Here is a 23,336-nt window from a genome sequence, read left to right on the forward strand (position 1 = left end):
GAAATATTCTGTTTGTGCCACAGACTCTCATCTGGCCCACCTCCTCAATTGTTTTTATTGAAAACTGCAATTTAGTGGAGAAGGAAAAGGTGAGATGTGGGGGGCAAGAGGGAAGAGAAAGTTGGTTTCTAGTGTATGGGCCCTGAATACTGTGGATAAACTAAAACAGTTGCTTTAAGGAGAGCAAAAATATTAAATAGTCACCCTTTATGTAGCAAAATGTCCCCAGATTATAGTACTAGATTTAAAAGATCTTAAGGGATATAGTCAGCTTAAATCATGCTTTTGTCTGAATTTTTTAAATTATTCATATTATTTATTATTTATTACAATGTAAGATTATAATTGTAAGTGATTAGAGAATTGTTATTTCAGTTTTGCTTTGTGCATTTGGCAGCGCTTTGTATGTAGTTAGTTTCACAGTTTCCTCCTCCATTTGTATGGGTTTTCTATACAGCAAAATGGAGAGGAGAGAAATTTTAAGGAGAATGTCATTGTAAAATCGGAAAAGTTGGCCTTGTGTCTTTGGCAGCTATAGTACCTTAAACTGTTTTTAACTGCTTTTATTGAGTGATTTGAAGTTGCCTTCCCTTTAAGAATCAGATCTTTCTTGAAAAACAGGGAGAATTGTTAGAAGAGACTTAACTTTTAAGATGAACAGAAAACACTGGCTATTTCTCAGATCTTTACTGTTCAACAAATGCTGGTGGAGAGATAAGTGATGAGGTAAGATGATAGGCCATGGTTCGCTAAACAGGTATGGCCAAATAATTAAATATCTGCTGCTCTTGTTATGTGACTGTATCTGACCCTGTGGATAGATCTGTGATCCATCTACATGGGAGAGGGATAGAACAGAGCAGACATTATTTTCTTTAACAGCTTGCTTCTGTTTGCCTCAGCAGAAGGGGAATTCCATAACGTTTTTTGGAACACTGGCCCTTGAAAGGGATGTTACATGAGGCAGTATGCACTCATACACAGCACCAAGTATAGTAGAGCTGCTTCTTATATTATTAAAATACCCACTGGAATTGCCCGCAGGGTAGTATAGTGCATTGCATACTCAGCTGTGTGCATGGCTGAGATAAGTTTAACGGTAAGGAGGCATGCAGTGCTTTACCTCCTATGCTGGAATCTCCCTTTTTAGCTGAGATTTCACATCTTTCCCCATCCTCTTTGTAGGAAGTCTTAAGTGTGTCTTAAAACTCCTGGCAATAATGAGATGTGGGATAGAACAGGGGAGATATTGACTCAAAAGCAGTGTGCATGAGAAGCTTGCTGCAGCTTCATTAACTGCAGGTCAGTTCTCACTTAGCTAGCGCAGCAATATAACTATCATATGCCTTGTAACCACCTCCCTTTGGATCCTGTTCTGCTGGTTGGGTCAGGAAGTATATGGCTAGTGTTTACAGTTCTTTGAGCTTTTAAAAAGAGAGGTGGGGGAGGAGGATTAGAGCGAGCTTTAAACTACTTGGATTGGTAATGCAGTGAAAGGATGTGATTCTATTCCTGGAAAATCCTAGGGAGGCACATCTCCATTTGATGGATTCCTGACTTTGAACTAGAAATGCCCTCTACATGCTTAGCTGTAATTTATTAAATTGTGCTAATTAGAGAATATTGCTAGACAGTGTACACTGTAGCACAGACCAATACCTTAAACATGAACTTGTCTGAATTGGAGCAGGGAGCTATTTCCAAGTCTCTGCTTCTCCTGGCTGATGGGCTTGCTACTGTTAGCTCTATATCTTCTAAGAACGTTTGACCGCCTTTGGGCCAAACACCACCAAATGCAACCTGCATTAACAGTTGCATATCCTGTAAGAGATGAGCCAGCTTCAGTGATGGTGTAGGCTGCATGTGAAATGTAAACTGGTTAGAAAATCAGCATAAGTGGCAAAGAAGTGTGATGTGCATGGGCATGGCATTCAGTGGAGGTGCAAAATGAGTGTAATTTAGATTATGGAGGAAAAGATGTGTACTATGAAAGGCAAGTAATGGAAAGATGCAGAATAAAGCAGTCCCATCTCATTTTTAATTTATGCTGGCACCATCCCCAACACTGCTAGGGTCAAAAATCAATGCAGGTGTAAGCAGGCAAAGCTTCTGTTCAGTGGGCATTACAACAGCTTATGCTAGGTCTGATGTTTGGTTCCCACCGAATACCAAATGGGTGTAAATTACACTACTTTTCCTTTTACACTCACATGTTTCTAACCCGTTTACACTTGGCATCTACTTTACACCACCAATGAGTCTGGCACTTTGTTTCTTAGCCAACTTGGGTGGAAGAGGTGGAAACTTAAATGACCTCCAAACATTGGACGCTGTTCAGCAGGTTCAGTCAGCTGAGTTGTGGTGAGGTCACGCTAAGCACTTTCACATGGGATGTTACTAACCTGATCTACATGTTTTACCTTTGCTAAATGCATCACAATGCAGCCACTTTCTAGTTGGCATTAAATGTGGATCATCTTATCCCTTGGGCTGTAATGACTGTAGTTTTAGGGACAATCTCACATCCAAGCCGAGTTTTCCAGCCATCAGTTAGAATTACAGTTCTGTTGAGGGTTATGTCTGATTTGCCAAGGAGCCTGTGTGCACAATAGGAGGGCTCTAAGCAGGGAATTTCAGAGAAGTTTATGCGAACTGGCTATGGAGGCACAGTTGTTGCTTCAACTGGGAAAATAGTAATGGGCTTTTGCGCAGCTGTTTCCATTCTTTCCCAAGAAACAGGACTCTCTTGTGAAGGAAGGGTGGGGAAAGCTACAACTGTGCTTTTGGTGCTGAACTCTGGCATGCTCGTGGTAGACTCTGTAAGCCTTCTCTGTACTGTCTGCTTGTTTGTGTCTGTCTCTCTCTTCTGCATTGCCTTTGTGCCAAAGTAGCTGCTTTTGCCAATAAATAAATAAATAAATAAATAAATAAATAAAATAAAAAACCCAACAGCCCTGCTTTTCAACTGTCTCTCTTCCTTCGATAATCTGTAACTGTTGTCTCTCTTGGATTTTTTTAATATGGTTTACAGTATTTTTATATGGTTTTTAATATGCTTTTAATATACAAGTGCTGTTTTTGTGTTTTGTTCTAAAAGTCTATAAGAACTTATCTCTGAACTTTTAGCACTTCCCTGACAGGTGGACTTGGAACAGTCTCTTTCAATGCAGAGCTCATAATAATGCTTGACTTCGGGCAGGTAAAATGTTTCATCCCTGGGACAAGCACTCTCCTACTAGTAATCTGCTTCCTTCCCCACTCACAATGGAAAGTTCAGAAGGGAAACAAGCTCATCTTCCCCCTGTAGACATACCGCACTAGATGGCAGGTAGCATGATCTTTGAGAGAGTTGCCTGGCTAGTGAAGTGTCCCCTTTGTGAGCCAGTGAAAGATCCCTGCAGAGGTATTTGGTTACCAAATACAAACAGTAGTGAGCAGAACCCAAAAAGCGATAGGGAAGGAAGAGATCAGGGCTCCTACCACATAGGCCTCTAAATATACAGTGTATATAACAATAGGGGTGCAATAATGAAGGCAGGAAGCCCACTCATGTACATCCCACAAATATGTACAGTAAGTACAGTCCAAAGTGCTATTCCTTTAACTATCCATCTCTTTATGTGTAGTCTACTGTATATAACAAAGTTTAGCTTACCTATGGAAAGATCTTTTGATGGCTACAGAGGAGAGAGGGTGGCTGCTTCCTGTAACGCACATACCCATTAATGTGGGCCACATTTTCAAAGAGACCCCAACTGGCCATTACTAGCATGTCCAGTTATGCATGGTTCCTTGTGGACACCTACAAAGAACTTACGCACAAACTTTCTTGTATCAGCAAACAATGCACGAATGGGGAATTGTATGTATATACACATCCAAGTGGACTTTATGCATATAAATGTTGTCCACGTGTGACTGTGCCTAAACTGTCCGTGCATTACTTGTGAATACAGTTCATACACACACAATCCCATTTGCACGTGTAGATGAACCTACCTGCACAGAACCCTTAATTTGTATGTATGATTCTGTATCATTATGAATAGAGGCAGTGTTTTAAAAATGTGTCCCTCTCTGTCTTAAACCTTCAACTTTAAAAGGTTTGACTACACCTGCTGAAGTAATCTTGTGGTGTAGTGTTTTGTACTTGTTGCTTGCACTTTATACCAGCCACCCTGAAGCACACCTATTCCTAAACCAATAAAAGCCAAGAGGTCCATATCTTAGAATTCGGTCTGAAAATTAATGTACCAGTTTCTGATCAGACAGCGATGGGGAAAAACAGACTTTAAACTTCTGCTGTGCCTTGGAAACCTTCACTGGAGTTGGAAGGAATAGTAGTATTCTGCATTCATGGTCCATTATTCTGAACCTTTCCATAGCTGATCTATAACAGCTCTCCAAAGAGAGCTCATCTGCCGCTCTTCAAACTGGAAGTTTTAGACTATACATTTGAGAGTAATGCCCTGTGTTTCTGGAAACCTAAAAGAGGGTCCGAATTGAAGGATTAGGACCAAGTCCCTGCCCAACGAATCATCTTGTTCCCTTGTGGAGTCTGGAAGCTCTCTAGTTGGAATGTGTACTAACCTGTTCCCAGTCCATCCTGTTCTTCAGTGTTCTTATCAGGATTCCATGAGGGGAGAATGCGCAGGGAACAGCAGGTTCAAGTGCAGGAAATCTGGAGAGGGGAAACTGAAGTGAGGGATTGCATCTCTCAGATGAATTGAAAGGCAGCTAACCCAACAGTTGCTGTACAGTTGCTATGTGAAAAAGCCTAGAAAGCTTTTGAGGATAAGACAAAATATGCAGTGATGATCCTGGTACCTAATGCCCACAACAGGATCCTGCTGAGAACACTTTGGGGAGAAGCAGGGCTCTCAGCTCTTCCTTCACCTTTCAGACCTGTAGACTTGTTCCACAGAATTACTTGTTTGTTTTGTGTGTGTATTTTCTGAAGGGTGATATGAATTTTTCTGGGCACTTTCAGAAGCTACATTAAATATTTCTCATGACATTAGAAAAAGACCTGTTAAATCTGTATAAAAGAGAAGTTGCTGCTTTTTCATTACCTGAGATGATTTAGATTTCTGCCCTTTGAAAAGCAGTATCTGATAAGTGATTGTCTCCTAGGGGTTAGGTTTGGCTCAGGGAGAAACAGGAGTTTATATGAAACAAACATTGTGATGGAAAACAGGCAAGGAAGATGATCAGTGCCCAGAAAGGCTTCACATCTCCACTTATAGCCTTTTAAACTTTTTCATATTTTAATCTATTTGTTTTGTTTGTTGGTGGGGGGGAGTGTGGCCTTTTTAAATTATGTAATATTTGTTTTTTCTGTTGCTGTGAAATCAATACACTATTTGTTCAAATGTTACCGCTCTTGTTCAAGGGAATAAATTCCAAGCACTCTCCAGGTTTCCGAGTTTTTCTTTTCCACCCCATTTTTACTTCTGTTGGTTCGAGGGAAGGAATGGTGTGAGTGACCAGGGTTGGGGGAGACTAGAATTGCATGACAGTATTTCCAACTGATCTAGTGGACTAGAAAATATTCTTCCCAGAGAAGTGGTGGGAGAGCCCCATCACATGTGCCATCTAACATTGGAAAGTACTAGAGAGAAATCTACAGGGCAATTCTGCACCAAGAGGAGAAGGGTTAGCAGGTTTTATCTCTCTAATTTCTGATTCTGTGCTCATGTTCCTGACAGTTCACTGTGCATTTCTAATGAAGGGCATGGTGTGGTGGTGGGAAGGAATTCATATATTTCTGTGGGGAAATTGTCTTAAGGTATGTCTACCCTGCTGTCAGAGGTGTGACTGCAGCAGGTGTGTATATACCCAAGCTAGCTTTGACAGAGCTAGCTTCAAAAATAATAGCAGCAAAGCTGTGGCAATTTGAATGACAGCATAGCTTGTAGACGCTCACCCAGGACCCTAGGTCTGTGTACTTGAGCAGCTAACCTGTGCAGCCAGCTGTGCGGCTGCGGCTTCACTGCTACAGCTGTTGGAAATAGCTCAGGTTCCTGTATACCTGCTGCCGTCACATTTCTGATTGCAGGGTAGAAACACCCAAAGTTGCTGGGACTAAGGATTAACCTGCTTTGGTAGTGGTCTGCTTTGGATAAACTCATTGTAAATGCTGTTGGTTCAACTGTCAGTGGCAGTGGGGAATTTTCATAGGGCGTTACTAATGGCCCAACATTACTTGCCACTCACTGTGAACAAATTAATAAAACCAATATTTGGGGTGGGAGAGGGAACACAAGCATAGAAGTGAGATGCAAATCTGTTGTAACAGTGAGCCTTTCGCAGCAGGGGCTCGTTCTTACTAAGTATATGTATATCCCCTAGAATGATGGGATCTTTAGGTATTACTGTAATACAAATAATAACTAACAACCGAGGGTTAGTAGACTATACCAGACACAGGGTTTGAGTAACTGGGTGATGCTCTCCTGCTGTAACAAGGATCCACTGAACAAAATACCTGTTTACAATTCCTGAGGTGAGATTTTTTCAAAGGACCTAACTGTCAAAGCAGGTCAATATTTAGACTTCAGCCTTCCCTGTGGCCTTATATGAATCCCTTTTCCTCTTCCCTAAAACACTTTTCAAGTGAAGTCACACTTTAATGTGGTGGTATTGCCAGTGATATCTTTTTCTTCTCACATCTTTCTTCCTCCCCAAACTGGCTGTGTGGTGTCCTGACTGGCATCAAGGGAGTGAACTGGAATATAGTGCCAAGATCTGTTTTGCTGCTGTCAGGCATGTAGGGGATTAGTCTATGTTAAGAAGCTAATCCTGTGCCCTCCTTGCATGCATCTTACTGCTTCATTGGCATCAGCAGATGGTCTTTGGGATCTGATTGTGTAGGGCATATCTTGTCTGCTGTGAGAGTTCCCTTAACTGCCAGACTGTAAACAGAATATGAAAATCTGCCTTGGTTTTCCATGGGGTTTCTCTCTATTAGGGAAGGGGAACATATGCACTCCAGCTTTTAAAATATTGCTTTTTGTCCTCTAACAATCATATAAAAACTCAGTGTTGACACACATACACTGATGTGGTCAGAAGTGAATACAAGTCTAACTTACTACAGAGCAACCAAATTCCTGGGACTTGTCCAAGACTCTTTCCAGTTATGTGGGTTCTCCCTTCTCCAGAAACTGGATGAGATCTGTTAAAACTATTTGTTTCATTCTTCTGCAGTTTTGTCCTTTGACTCTCTGGTGATCAGCTGTGCTTACCTATGAGACTGTTCCCCCAAATATTTTGGCCTGTTCTGAAGCTCACTATCTCTTTCTCTATCTCCTATTATAGTACTGGGTGTTATTCAGGAGACTTTTTAGAAGGCAGGGTCTCAGGGAGGGAGACACTGAACTGGGTCCTTTTGTTCTGAAAATGAACCATGGGTGTTTAGGGTAAAACATTATGTGCTGCTCCATGTAGCAGGGGTTTTACATTGAAGCACAAATGAAACAACAACCCTGTGTTCTGCAGCAGCAAAGAGGTTAATTGAACAGCAATTTTATCCCTCACATTCTGCTTTCTAGGGATCAAACACTTGCTTCCAAGATTCAAAACCAGCCTTGGTTGATCTGGTCCCTACTACAAATTCAGTCAAACTCCCCCTCTGGTGCAAAGGGACAAATTATTTTCATCTAAAACCTAGAGGAACATCAGTTTGCGTTATGGGATAAATCCCAGTGACTGTCACCTCATTCTCTGTGAAATGCTCACAGATATCACGCACTTTCTCCACTGGTTGCCACTATGCTTTTTCTTTATTATAATTGTCTTGATGCTGCCGCTGTCTTAGTGCACAATGAGAGTTGTGCTCTAAATTCTGCCATGGTAGAGAAGTGGGCGGCACTTCCAGGGTGCATTTGCCCTCCCACAAATTCCACCCCTTGTTTGGGGCCCCTCATTTTTTATACATGAAGCAAAAGCTCTCCCTCTGCACCAACTTGCCTTTCCCTCCCTGCAGCAGCCTCCCCACAGCCAGGTGTATGTAATTTAAAATATTTATTAACATACTTAGAAAAACGAGTGCAGAGGAAATTGCATGCATTTTAATTAAAGCCCCAAAGTTCATACTACATCAAAAATATATATATATAAAAAAGTGTGTTCTACACATGAACCTGGCAATATGAGAATGAGGAAAGACAATGAAACAGTTGGCCTAGAAATGATCTTGCAGGGTGTACAAACATCTTTGATGGGACAGCCAGTCCTATAAAGAGAACAAGTTGACCTTCAGAATGTGCTAGTCACAAAGCTTGGCACTTGCCGATTTGACCCTCCATAGCAGCTTGTACTTTAAAGAACTTTGTAAACATTAGTTAAGACTAAGCAGGTAAAATATTATTTTCATTTTACAGATGAGGAAAGTGAGTCACCACACAGTTAACTGACTTAGCAAAGGTCCCTGGGCAAGTCAGTGGCAGAACCAGCACTAAAACAAGGAAGCCTCCAGTGCTCTAATTATACCATGTTTCCTCTGCTCCATGAATGACTGGTCAAGGAACAGCCACCCCAGGCAATACACTCCAGAGAAGATAACTTGTAGTTTTAGTCACTTGCTGAAGTTAGCAGCATGGATGAGATTAGGTGACAGTAGCTTCCACTCAAGGTGTTTGTGTTGATACGGGGGGTGAGGGGGAGAGCCTTGTTAAGCAGCAAAAACAATGAGGAGTCCTTGTGACACCTTAGAGATTAGCACATTTATTTGGGCATAAGCTTTCATGGGCTAAAACCCACTTTATCAGATGCATGGAGTGAAAAATACAGTAAGCAGTGTTATATCTATCTATCTATATCTATATCTATAAAATCTCACATGAAAAGATGGGAGTAGCCTTACCAATGGGGGGGGTCGATGCTAACGAGGCCAATTCGATTGAAAGTGGCCTATTCTCAACAGTTGCAAGAGGGGGTAAATATCAAGAGGGAAAATTACTTTTGTAGTGCTAACGAGGCCAATGCAATCAAGGTGGATGTTGGCTATTTCCAACAGTTGACAACAAGGTGTGAGTATCAACAGAGGGAAAATTACTTTTTGTAGTGACCTGTCCACTCCCAGTCTTTATTCAGGCCTAATTTGATGGTGTCCAGTTTGCAAATTAATTCCAGTTCTGCAGTTTCTTGCTGGAGTCTATTTTTGAAGATTTTTTGTTGAAGAATTGCCACTTTTAAGTCTGTTATTGAGTGTCTAGGGAGATTGAAGTGCTCTTCTACTGGTTTTTGAATGTTACAATTCTTAATATCTGATTTGTGTCCATTTATTTTTTATGCCCCTCTGCCATGTATATTGGCCAAACTGGACAGTCTCTATGCAAAAGATCCATAGTGTGTTTTTGTGGCACTCACTGCCTGAGGCTGACTCACTCCAGAAGTGAACTCAGCAAAGGTTGAGCTTCATTACAAACAGAGACCATAGTAAGGCCAAATTTTCAAAACTGAGTGCATAAAATTAGGCTTTGAAATCCCTATTTAGAAACCTAAGTACAGTGGTGTGGCTTTCCACTGTACTGAGCCATCTACAAATCCCACTGGCATTAGTTGGAGCTAGAGGTGCTCGAAACTTTTGGAAAATTAGCCATCTTTACTTATGCTTAAATAGGGATTTAGAAGCCGAACTTCAGGCACCCAGATTTGAAAGGGTTTGGCATGTCCTTAGAAAAACAATTTCCATCATGTGTCCCAAAATGCTTGTTTCGAGAGTTCTGACTTGCTCCACTAGCTAAATGCTGGCTAGTAATACCTTTGTCAAGAAAAACAGACACCTATATCATTTCCTTTGCTGTGAACATGGCAAGAAGCACACAAGCTGTTTCAGATCTCAGTGAAACCAGATATGGCAGAGAATAAAATAACTATGTTCTATGAATTGGGTTTACAGCTGTAGTTCTGTACCCTCTTCTCCAGTGTCCAGTACCAGTGATGAGAAAAGATGAAACGAGGCATCTTCTTATGATAAAAAAAAAAAGGGAGGTGTGGAACCTCTTGAATATAAATATATATGCCCATCAAGTATAAATGTACCTGTATTGTGAATTCATTGAAACAACTAAGATGCATTTATCAACTTGCAAACATATTGCAGCGTGCCAGGAACAGCAGCATAAAAAGAAGAGGAACAGTAAGATACTGAATGTAATGTGGAAAGTTTCAAAACAATTTCCAAAGCCAAATAAGTGAACAATGTGCCACATGGCACAATCAAGAGAAGTGACTTGAAGGGTGGGAGGAAGGAGGGAATGGAGACCACATAGTCACAGATGGATTTTGCTTCCACTATTGTGGGGAGAGTGTATAAAGAAGAAAAACTACTCAGCCCCTTTTCCCAGTTCCTTGCAGACACTTGTATTGTTAAAATTGCACTGTAGCAGCTAATCAGCTGCAGCTATCATCACGTGATGGTAGCTAAACAAAACTGACTGTATAGAATCATCAACAGGGATATGATTTGACGGGAGGTCACGGATTCTGTGACCTTACTGGACCTCCGTGACTTCTGGAGCTTCAGCTGCGCCCAGAGCCAGGGCTGTGCGCCCCTATGCCCCCAAGGCTGGAGCTGTGCAATCTTTTGCCCCTGAAGCTGACCTCTCCCTTGGCCCTCCCTCCCTCCCCGATTATTTTTAGTAAAAGTCACGGACCGGTCACAGCTCCTGTGAATTTTTGCTTATTGCCATGACCTGTCCGTGACTTTTACTAAAAATACCCGTAACAAAATCTTAACCTTAATCATCATCAGTCTGTATGACTGAGAAAAGTCTGCCAGAGGTGTGGGGTTGTTTTTTTAAACTTTCCTCCAAAGATGTTGGAAATAGTCCAAATCAACTAAGCAAGGACAGTGCAGAATGGTCACTTCATATGAAAGGTTCTAACGTTTCTGAACCGTCATCTCCACAAACGTCCACTAGAAACTTCCTCTGATCCTTCCTCACTTGGTCCTTATTGATTTGCCAAGAGGGAACAATGTCTAGTCCCTCAAACCCCGAGTGTGTAGTCCTTAGACTTCCAAAACAGACACTGTGGTTGTGGGGTTTTGGGTGCAAAAAATGCAGGATTTGGCCCATAGTGCATGTATGGGGATATACATCAGGCAGATACTCTGTTTAAGGATGAGACGGCCCTTCCATTTGATACTGTTTAATTGTTTATTTCTTTAAACAATGTGTGTGAGTCTGAAATTTCCTGTGCTTGCTGACATCTCAAAAGTCAGTGTGTCTTTTTTGGAAAGTTTCATAAATCCTTTCTGCTCTTTGGGAAGTTAAGCCACAGTTGAGGGCGGGGTAAAAATAGTGGAGTTTTACACAAGAGACCTTTCAAATGCTTTATGGCTTGGGTAACTTGTCTGGCTTTTTACAATATAAAATTTGATGTATCCATTATTTTGAATGAATAAATGTGTCTGTGTGGAAATTTTGGTTTTGAAATTATGGTCGCTTTTGAAATGCTAGTATATTCGTTTCCTTAATTTCAGAAAGATACATGCACAAAAGTGTGAAGCTCTGGATGCTTGCAGGTGTGACTATTCAGTCACTCTAAAAGCCAAGAGAAAGATATGAGAAATACCTTCCTTTCTATATCCTAGAGAGTGCATGGAGCTTTTAGTCAGGATAAGCGCTCCTCAATGTTTTCTTGCAACAGGCATCCTCAACTTTCACACTATTGTCTGGGTAGCAGTTTATACAATCTTGAAACTAATGATGTAACTCAAATAAGGAGATGATGGACATCCAAGTGCATCCTGGAATTGATTAATTATGGAAAATCGTAAAATACAATTGAAGAGACAGGTAGTTGGATCAAGAAGGTGGCCATACCAATGTGAATAACTGGTCTCATCAGAATTTGATAAGTATGAAGTTTTGCTTATGGTTACTACTTGGATTGGAGACTGAGAATACTTGATATTCCAGGCTTTTGCTTCTCTGTGATGTAACTCTTAGTGGCTGTATAATTTTGATACTTCAGTCAAAATATTTGCCAAGATCTCAGATAGAATTACTAGGAGAGTAAAAGCAGGCTCTGCTTTTGATCATTAGATACACCTAGTACTTTTGGATTCAAGTGTTCTGTGTCCAGCTCTTTGCTAGAATGTATTACTTGCATATTAAGAACCCTTTTTTTTTGATGGATTTACTCACTTGGATACTTTGTATAACTATTTTAGCAGATGGATATTAATTAACTGTGTTGGTGGCAAAATAAAAGGCTACAGGGGGTTGTTTGACAAGGGTAGTAAGAAATGAGTAAGAGATAGTGATACAGTACTGAAGACTCAGGAGGTTCCCATTATTAATGCCTTACAATAATAATTGCACACTTAAATTTTGATTCTTTTAAAATATTAAATCATAAAGATCACAGAAAGGAGGCGCATGAACAGGAACCTCAGCAAGTTGAAAATAGAGCCCTACACTTATACTTTATCTGCTTTGCTATTTCAGTTTTTTTTCCTGCGGGAAGCATGGTCTCTGGTGGTTCTTTGAGGTAGAATACCTGAAACTTAAACAGCTGGCAACACAAAACTCGTGCCTTATACCTCTGTCTTGTTTCAGATTCCCCACGCTCAGCTTCTTTTGGGTATTAAAAATAGTGCCATGGAACAGACTATAATGCTGATGTTCAGAGTGTTGGAGACCGTTCAAAAATTCCAGTTGATGCAAACAAAGTGGAAAGTGGTAAATTATGGATTATCAGCTCATTTACATCCAAGGATCATACACACATTAGAAATTCATAGGTGTTTTTTTAACGTAAGTCTAACTTCCTGTGGGCCCTGCAGTTCTAATACTTTATAACATACTCCTGATGAGAAATTAAGCTGAAACCTGCAAGAATGTTAGGGTTTTCTTCTAGGAAATATACGGTGGGGAACAATCCTGCACTGTACTCTGGGACATGGATTAGATGACCTTATGTCTTTTCCATCTCCAGTGCTGGACTCTTTCCAGAGGTCAAAAATAGCCATATTCCTGGATTATTCTTTATCTCTCTTGACATGTAAGCAGCTATTCTCTGTGGTTAAACAACTGGCATGCACGGAGCCTTAACTTTCCACTACTTCATAATAATACTTTGCACTTTCACATAACACATTTCATCTGTAGATCTCAAGCATAACTTTATGCTGTAAGCTTCTGAGTGGGCTTGGGTTTATTTACAAGTCACAGGAAACAGTTAAAGATGACCTTCAAATAAAACTACTACTGCTGCTACTACTTTTTTACCTTTTCCCTATTTAAGATTGGCAACTTTTATAGCCTTCTACCAAAACTCCTGATCATACGCCAAGCCGTTATGCTGATTGGCTTCTTTGAGGTCCACTGATATCCAATCATGTATCGAGTCTTAGGTCTCTCCTTTGGTCGTCTTCCATCCACAGTCATTGCAAGAGCCATCGTACTGATATAGTTCTTACATTTCCACTAAATATGCCAATACCAACATAGCCTGGCCTCCCTCAACTTGTCCTCATTTGGAGCAATCCACATTAGGCCCCTCACAACCTCATTTTGTTTCCTTTCACAAAGGGTCCAGCCATTTGACTATCTCAATGTCTTCATTTCCGTGATGGAGGTACTGATTTCCTTTCCTGTGGCTGGCCAAGTCTCTGTTCTGTACGTTAAGATGGGTTGAATTCATTTTATACACTCTTCCTTTTAACTGGTTTGGCATCTTTTTGTGACAGCGAACTGACCTTTCGTCACTGACCTTAAAATAAAACTGGTGAATTATATTCACTTCAGAAATATGTTTTGAAGGCCTCCACTAACCAAGCGAAGAAGGGTACTCTTCATATCAGCAGCTGTTTTTTAGGCATCTCTCTGCTGATTCCCTAGAAAGCAACTTTCTGTCAGCTCTGCTGGCTCTGTTTGTTCTGCATGTCTCTCATAACCTAATTATCGTCTGGGCAGACAGGGAGCATTATAACACTTCTAAACTAAATATACAAAGTACTATTGAGTTTGCCAATCACCATAATTCATTTCTGTGAATCTGGAGTGAATGAGATCCACATCTATTGCTGATGGCAATGACATGCCAAGGACTTCATTCTGCCAGAGGTGTATTAAGTGTGTGGAGCAGGGCTTATTCCGTGATTGGATTTGGAGAATCTCTTCCTGCAACTCCTTGAAACTTTTGCCCTTTCCACAGGTTTATTTCCATACAAATTACACAGGGCGCTTTGGTGGTAGAGTGAGCAAAGGCTGATTCTGCATTGCATTAGCTGCGGGGATGGCCAAATAGTTAGACAGAATTTTTTCACCCAGCCTGATTTCCTGAGGTTCAGATTGGGTTGTGTGCTGTTGAGGCAAGGAAGGTTCTTTCTGTAAAACCTCTTAAACATTAGTTGTTAGTGCTTGTTCTCCAGCACTTCCATGCTGTGGACCTCTTAATAAGAGAGCCTTTCATGCAGCCTCCCTTCCCTACACCAAGCTGCTTGGTCCCCAATTTGTTATTCCCTGATCCACCTGGAATGGCTGCTCAGACAACAAGGGCTGCTCAGGTGCAGAAGCAGTGAAATGTGATACACCAGTGGGGGGGTCTGAGCCATTGGCCTTTTGAGTGCAGGATGGGAAGCACTCTCACCTGTATGGCTGCTCAGTGTTTGTCTTTCTGTGCTGTTGCCTTTTATTTTCATGTTCTTTTTGAGGCCAGAAAGGATTATTGTGATCATCTAGTCTGACCTCCTGCATAAGACAAGCCAAATGAATTTCACACAGTAATTCCTGCATCAGACACCATAACTTCTAGTTGAGTAGAGCATATATTCTAAAATGACATCCAGTCTTTTAAGAAACTTCAAGTGCAGGACAATCCACTATCTTGTTCAGAAGTGGTGTGCTTAAAGTGCTGAGTATTTCACGTTCAGCTGAAGACCTTCACATGTTGTCATTGAGGTGCCTAGCTCTCAGGCTTGAGCTCACTTTGAGTTTTATGTGGATACCCTTGATATGTCAGTTTTCAACATTTCTCTTCATTTGTGCTCCTTGTCATTGTCCCCTTTGCATTCAAAGCTTTTGTTTTTAATGGAACCTATGTTTATGCAGCATTACGGATGAGGCTTTAAATGCACAAGCTAGGGAATTCAAGGTTTTGTGGCTCCCTCACGTACCTCCGGTAACATACTGTAACATGAGAATATCTGGGGAAGTGAAGAGAAAGCAAAGGGAAAAGGGAATTTGGAGGGATGGGTTATGATGACAAATTGACTGTTACACGTTCCCATTCAGATAAATGCATCAGTACCTTTATTTGAGCGATAGTCACTTTCCATCTAAGCTGTGCATCTTAAAATGCCAAGAACCCTACAGAACATGTACTGTTTCGAAATGGGTGGCTTGAGCTCTGCGAAGGAAGGGGCCACAAGAAATCAATACCCCTGCTAGGCTCCTTTCAGGGGTTTCTTAAAGGTGTTTAGGAGGAGATATGACTTAACTCTCCACCCATTCCCTTTAAAGCCTTGTTCTTATTCCTCCACCTGTAAGATGGGGGCTGGGGGAAGGCAGCAGGTTTAGCACCGTCCTGCAGGCCCCCATTCTGTTCAGTCAAGGATGGCCAACTTAAAATTGTGTATGCACTGTAGAATGCAGTGCACATGGGGATGTAAACTGCAGGGCATATGAAATTTTTATGCTCACTAGGTCTTAAGTATAGTTGGGAGGATTAAGGGAGAGATTGTTGGCTAGGGCTGTCAAGACAGATCAGTCAGGCTTAGCCAGCTGGCTTGTCTTAATTGATTCACTGTTTCAATATGTGCAGCCTCCAGGTACGTGCCTAGGTAGCGAGAGCTCCATTTTTAATTTATGCCACACAAGAAGTAAAACATGCACCAGATGTCAAGATGCTGCTCACCCTTGGCTCTCATTGAAGTCAGTGGGAGTTGAGGGTATTCAGCACCTGGCAGAATTGGTCTCAGAATGCACATGCACATTGTACTTGACTATCAGCTGCTTAAAATCAGGTGATACCTACACCAGATTTCTTTAACCCCTTCAAAGGCCCTTGTCTTCACTGACGGCTGAGTCTAGTGGTTAGAGCAAGGGTCTGGGAGTCAGGAATTCTGAGTTCTTTTTCTGGCATTGGCACAAATTTGTTGTGAGACTGACTTGCCGCTGTGCCTGAATGTGTTGTACAATACCAGTACAGTTCCTCCTCCTTCTCTCCCTCCAAACGAGCTGTGTCCTAATTCATTAATAGTTTTAAAGCGGTTTGAAGTGCTTGGATAAAAAGTCTTGTTGAACTGCAAAATTGTGTTTTAAAAATCATCTGAAAATGTAAGCATTTTAAAAAATTCGCATAGTATAACGTGAGACATTGAGATACATAAAGGGAGCCACATAGGTTTTTATCAGATCTTCCCTCCTCCCACACACCTATCCAAAAATAAACAAACAAAGGCTGCTGGGCTGGAAACAAGTGTGAGACCCTTTATCCCAAAGGGTAACATTTTTATACTACAAACTCCTGAAAATGGAGGTTTCTTATAATACTCCTCAAGCATATATAGAGTTTTTCTAACCTAATATGTGCAGTTATTACATTTAATCTCCTAAAGAGAAGGCCATGGATTCCTTCTCTGTGGTATGTCACCTTTTAATATTATTTTGTTTCATTATTGCTTGATATTTGATTTACCTTTAACTTCACGCTTCCACACTGAAGCAATTATTTGCAAAAACCCCAGGTACAATTAAGTTTCAGATTTTTAATTGCAGAAAAATCAAGCAATTCAGAATTATTTCCATAGCAACAATATTAATTCTTCTTTGAGTGGCTGCAGATATGCATTTCACTCAAGTGACTGCACACCCAGCACATCAATGTAGGAGAGCTTTGCTTAGCGGTACCGGTCAGGGATGCACTTGCGCCCTTCTGTCCTGTAGCCCCTCGTATGGCTATATAAGTGTGCTGCTGCCCTGACTCCCTTCAGTTCCTTCTCAGCAACTGCAGCTTGAGTCGGAGTGTTCGGTGAGGTGTCTCACCTCACGTTTTCTCTGTCACAGTGTTTCGTGGTCGGAGGGGTAGAGGTTCTGTAAATAGTTAGTTTTAGTAATACCTTTGGATTTAGTTTGGTTTATTGTAGTTAGTAGAGCTTTTAGCTTGATGAGGCCTTCATCGGTTTTAAGCATTGTCTGTCATGTAGGATAGCTATCCCTGCTAGTGACTCCTACACTTGATGTCTGTTGTGCCTTGGGGAAGGGCACATCAAGGACCGGTGCTCCATCTGCAAGTTGCCCAAGAAGAGGGAGCAGGTAGCTGGAGACTTGCACCTGAAGCAGCACCATAGACGCTGACTCTGTGGGTGCTCTGGTTCTGGAGCACCCACGGAAAAAAATTGGTGGGTGCTCAGCGCCCACCGGCAGCTCCCCATGGCCCCGCCCCCCTGCTCCAGCTTGCGTCTGCCTCCTCCGCAAGCGCACCGCCGCATCCTGCTTCTCCCCACACTCTCACAGCGCTTGTGCCATGACACAGCTGATTCACAGGGCAGAGAGGGGCCGGGGAGGAGGAGGAGGAATGTGGCGTGTAGGGGGAAGAGGCGGGGGCTGGGGTGGGATTTGGGGAAGGGATACAATGGGGCGGAGTTAGGGTGGGGACTTTGGGATGGGGTTGGAATGGGGGTGGGGCTAGGGTGAGGATGGGGTGGAGTCAGGTAGGGGAAGGGGTTGAGGGGCATGGGCACCGAGAAAGTTGGCGCCTATGAGCAGTACCACCTGGTTCCACACCAGGGACCGTCACAGATTATCAGCCCCTCCCCCCGCCCCAGAAGCACCTAAGGCAGGATGTGCTGGGGCTCCACAGCTGGATCTTGATCCCTCATTCAGAAGGAAGAGAGAGTGTTCAGTTTCCTCTGGTCTTCCAAGAAAAAGAATTCACAAAATGGAATGGGGCTGCTCCAGAGCCCAGAGAGATTCTTCCCCCCCCTTTCTAAGAGGAGTGCAGATCAGCACCCTGAATCTTCTGGTATGCAAGATAGAGTTGGGCGGTCAACCTGCTCTCTGGCACCAGCTCATGAGCAGTTAGAAACCATACTATTGATTTCATTACTGTTCATGGAGCGTCCCGTTGAGTCTGATACTGACAACAATGGTGTCAACACCAACGTTTTCCACTCCTGCGGTGTGTCAGGCATCAGCAGACTTGCTGTGCCTTTCAGTTCCTGACTTTCCACTTATCCAGGAACATTCAACTGTGGTGGCTTTTTCTTCGGTGTCATCGGTACTCCCTGGACTGTTTGTGGATCTACTGTTGTTGTTGGCACCATCATATGCACCACCTCGTATCTAGGGAGCTGGGATGCAGTCTGTTTCCTGCTCAGTACCGGGATTTGTCTGCGCAGATACTATCTTCAGAACCAACAACTATTATGGTACAGTCTACATCTGCATGTCCAGTATCAGCTTTGATTTGGGTACCGATATCTGCTCTGGTACCAAGTGTGGATGCAATATCTCTATCAATACTGAAAGTGCCAACTACTGTACTTCGTCAGTACCGATGAGACTGGTGAATTGGGTTTCAGATGATTCAGGGTGTTTACTAGCTCTGCCTGGATAAGCGGCTCCATTAACATCAGGCTACTTGAAAGAGTCTTCAGGATTGAGTTTGGAGACCTCTCCCTCATCTTCGCCTTCACGGTACTTCTTTCAAAAGTCGTTGATCATCAGGGAGATCATCAGGATTGATACTGCTCCTGGAGTAGAGGTAAAGGCTCCTGGCCTAGCTCCTAGTGGCCACCAATGTCATACCCCTAGCCACAGTGACCTCCTTGGAATCCCTGGGAAATTCCTTTTTTGGTGAGATCCCAATCTTCAGCTCAGTCCAGAGCAAGGTTAGCAGTTCCCTCAGTAGCCTCACCTCCTGAGTCACCTGTGCTGCAGCCACAGACTGAGGGGACTGAACCCTGATACAGTCACAGGAGATCTTTGGTTCCACTCCCCTCTTCTTTCTTATCACTAGATGATACTATGGTGCCAGATTTTTCATCTCCGGTGCCTGAGGATTTTAAATCATATCAAAATCTACTGAGATGAATAGCTTTGACCTTGGGTACTCAAGCTGAGTTTGTTCAGGAGAACACTTGTAAGTTGGTGGATACTTTTCAGTCCTCAGCTCCAGGGAGAGTGGCTCTCCTTATAAATGAAACAATATTAGAGCCTGCCAAGTCTCTGAAATACCCCAGCGTCCTTAATGCCCACAGCAAAGCGTACTAATATTATGGCCCCATGCAAGGGTTCAAGTGTGTTTTCTGACATCCAGCTTCTAATTCCCTTGTCCTGACAGTGGCAAATGAGGCTACAGCAGGGAAGAAATCCACACCTAAAGAAACGTTACTCAACCCTTCATTACAGAGGCATGCTGAGAACCAGAAGGGCCAATTATCTAACTATGATTTTGTAAATTAGGACGTTATGTCCAAGTTTACAGATACGTTGCCGGAATCCTCCAGGGGATGCCCATTGCAGAAGGCCACTTAGTGGCCAAGACAACTTTGCAGTCAGCTCTGGGCATAGCAGACACGTCATCCATATTTATGACATCGGCTGTAACAATGAAAAGGCTTCCAATTTTAGCATAGCTCTTGAGGTCCAACAGATTCCAGAGGTAACCTTTCGCTTTTTGTGGTTTTGGAAAAAAATTGACAGAACATTACATTGTTCTAAGGACTCTTGTGCTACTTTGCAGTCATTGAGGTTTATACTCAGGTCATGAAGAGACATCATTATGGAAGTCAGCAACAACACCAGCAATATTGTTCGCGGTGATACTTCCAGCAGTTGTCCTACCCTGCTGGACAGCAAGGCTTCCCCAGAAAGGGAAATAGATCACAGAGGAGATCCTATTTTAACCAACCTAACTGTCCTCCACCAACTTCATGCAGGCAACCTATTTGACTTGCTTATTGGGAGCAGCATATCAATTGTGGACATGTCACCACAATTCGGGGACAAGCTGTCCCCTTTCTACAGTGCCTGAGAAGCAACAACTACAGACAAATGGGTTCTAAGCATTTGTGAGAAGAGGTTATGCCATCCAATTTCTATCCATTTCCCCACTCCCATCCCTGTACTCAGTCTCTTACCCCTTTTGTGAGTCACTGCTTCTTCAGCAGGTCCAGTCTCTTTTTATGTGCTGGGAGCCATAGAGAAAGTTCCTCCTCAATGCTGGAGAAAGGGATTCTACTCATGTTATTTCCTGGTTCTCAAGCCCAAGGAAGGGATGAGACCTATCCTCAGTCTCTGTGGTCTCAAAAAATACACCAGGTACATGAGATTCCACATGGCAATCTTAGCTACAATCCTTCCCTTACTGTTCTCAGCCCCACAATGTGACTATAATGACAGTCTGTCTCAGGAAAATGAGAATGCATGTCTTTCTTTTTATGGACAATTGGTTACTGTGTGGCAAATCCAAAGACCAGGTTCTCAGCCTAATACCAATTCAAAAAATAGAGTTAATTGAGGCACTACTAGACCATAGGTTCAGGGGCTTGGCTGCCAATTGAGATATTTTAGGGAATTTGTTGCCTATGTCTATCCCTCCAGTCTTACCCATGAGCTATAATCTGTGTATGACTGAGGTTTTTTACCCAAAGCTTATGCCCAAATAAATCTGTTAGTCTTTAAGGTGCAACTGGACTCCTTGTAGTTTTTGTGGATACAGACTAACATGGCTACTTCCTGATACTTTAAGCCATATGGCGGCATGCATTTAACAGAGTCCAGTATGCGAGTTTGTGCCCTCTTCAGGGTTTGTTGAAACTAGTCTGTGTCCCAAATCATCAATCAATGGACAGTGCAGTACAGGTATCACTGAAGATCCCGAACTCCCTGCAGTTCTAAACAAATCAGATCGATGTTTGCCAGAGTGTTCCTTTTGCCCATCCTGCTCCAATCAGGACTCTAGTTACTGATGCCTTCACAATGTGCTAAGGAGCTCGTCTGCGGACATTAAAAGTTCAGGGTCTGTGGACAGACTGGGAAGTTTCCATTCATATTAATGTTCTGGAACTTCAAACCATTTACAATGCATGCCAGACCTTCTGGGTCTTAGATCCAGGTCACAGCAGTTCACATTCTGTTTGACAATACCTCCACAATGTATTATGTGAACAAGCAATGAGGGGCTCTTTCCAACCAACTTTTCCAGGCGGTAAGAAAATGTTGACACTTTTATATCGAGGACATTACTTCCACAGTGACACACTTGCCCAGTGTTCAGAACCAGTTAGCTGAACACTTCAGCAGAGTTTTCTTCCAGAATAACAAATGGTCCCTGAATAACAGCATCTTGAATCCATCTTCAGAGATTGGGGCATTCCAGCGATGAACCTGTTTGCAAGAAAAGACAACAGGAAATGCAGTCAGTTTTGTTCAGGAGCAGGGCTCTGTCCTACACTTTCCATTTGAATTTGGCACCAGAGCTGATGTATGCTTTTCCCTCTGTTCCCTTTAATTCCTCACATTATCCTAAAACTGAAATTAGATAGTGCCATACTGATACTTACCATGCAGATTTGCCAAAGACAGTGTTGGTTCTTGGACCCTCTCAACCTATCCGTTCAACCACCCAAACCTCTTGTCCCTCTTTCCAGATCTTCTGACACAACTCTATGTTCAGATTTGGTATGCAGTACAGAGCAGTCTGCATCTCTTGGTGTGGATGCCGCATAGTTAGATGAGGAGGAAGAACACTGCTTGAAAGCAGTGCAGTCTTACTTAACAGTAGACATTTCTCTACTAGGGACTACGTATTAGGCCAATGGGAATTGTTTTTCTGTTTGGTCTCTAGCCAGTGGAATCCAGTCATGGCTAACATGGATTCTTGTCTGAGAGCATATGTAATCCCATAGTCAAGTTAATGATAGAAAGGGTAATAGAGGTGTCATTTGATTTGTAAAGATCTCCAGTATCATCATTTCGATGGTGTCATCCTCTGTGACGTGGGGTAGGAGGAGATGCTTTCCTCCCACACCCCAACTTCTGGCTCTGGGTCTTCTGATTGGTGGAAATTTTGATAATACAGTGTTGCTTGAAATGGGTTGAGTTGGGTCATTCAAAATTATTTTCTCCAACCAGAACAATGAAGTAAATGTACCTGTAAGGGGGGAACTGTACATGTTTAAAATTCAACTTTTAAAGTTATACTTTAATACTGGCACGTCAAACATGCAGCCCTCAAAAGTTAAATTGTGGCCATCGACTGACACCATATGCCCAGAATGTGATACCTGATTGATTTTTTTTTTTTAGCGTTACAGATTACTGTAAATGGAAGGAGTGCTTCAAGCTAATTTGCCATCATTGGCAAAAAAAAAAAAAAAGCTGTTAAGTGGCATTATCAGCTTTGTTTATTGTGCCAAAGGAGTTATAATAAGGCAGTGGTTAAGACTTCAGCATCCAACGAGAAATTAATGGAATTCATCTGCAAATGGTATGCACATAATAATGTAACATATTTAATTAAAATCCCAAAGTAATTTATTACAAAAAAATTATTTTTACTTTGGTCTTGATCAGTTTTAGGCATCAATGGGGAGACAAAGAGTACCGACTAGTCGCTGAATCTCTGGAGTATACCACCTTGGAGGACCTGGTTAAACCCAACACGCAGGGAGACCTTACATGGGTAAACTGAATTTGGAAAGGTTGAAAAGGAAGCATCAGAAAGAAGCTGAAGATGCAGGAACTGCCAGCTGTGACCAAGACTCACCTTATACTAAGTCCCATGGCATGTGTTTTGAGAAGAACACCTGCTTCTTCTGTGGTAAGCCGGAAGCCCAAGGGCTTCTAGCTTAAGCACAGTTTCAACACATGAGACAGATGAGAAACAGTCATGCTCAGCGAGAAAATGAAGTGGGTTCATTGACCCAAAAGATGCCCACACATACAACATTGCATACCACATCAAATGCTATACCAAAAATGTATGTAATGTATTGCATCAAACAGTAAACACAACAGAAACAAGTACTGATTTTTTTACTGAAAACTGCAACTCAACAGGAGTTCATAAATTGCCTCGCAGAGGTGGCTCTAATGGATGGGAAAGTGGTGGTGATGGCTGATATAGAGGCTAAGTACAGAGAAATAGGTGCTTTGAATGGAGTTGAAGAGGAACAGTTGCTTAGCAGAAAGGCTCTTAAAGCACTTATTGAAGAAGAACTGTGGAATATGGACATAGTTTTTTGCAATCAGATCCATAGAAATTAATCACAGCACATATCTTTAAAAGCTGCAAAAGACATGGTGCTATCAAAAGTGGAAGAAAGCACTGATGTCAACAGTAATGTGAAGACTCGGTTTGCAGCTGCTATG

The 23,336-nt window shown here is 42.2% G+C and overlaps 1 protein-coding gene across 1 annotated transcript in view; it reads left to right on the top strand.

Annotated features, from left to right (window-relative positions):
* Window positions 1–23,336, top strand: part of MICAL3 (microtubule associated monooxygenase, calponin and LIM domain containing 3) — a 180,837-nt gene that overhangs the window by 73,461 nt on the left and 84,040 nt on the right. The window lies entirely within an intron of this gene.

The sequence above is a fragment of the Gopherus evgoodei genome, chromosome 1 (assembly GCF_007399415.2).
Source record: "Gopherus evgoodei ecotype Sinaloan lineage chromosome 1, rGopEvg1_v1.p, whole genome shotgun sequence".
Taxonomy (NCBI): Eukaryota; Metazoa; Chordata; order Testudines; family Testudinidae; genus Gopherus; species Gopherus evgoodei.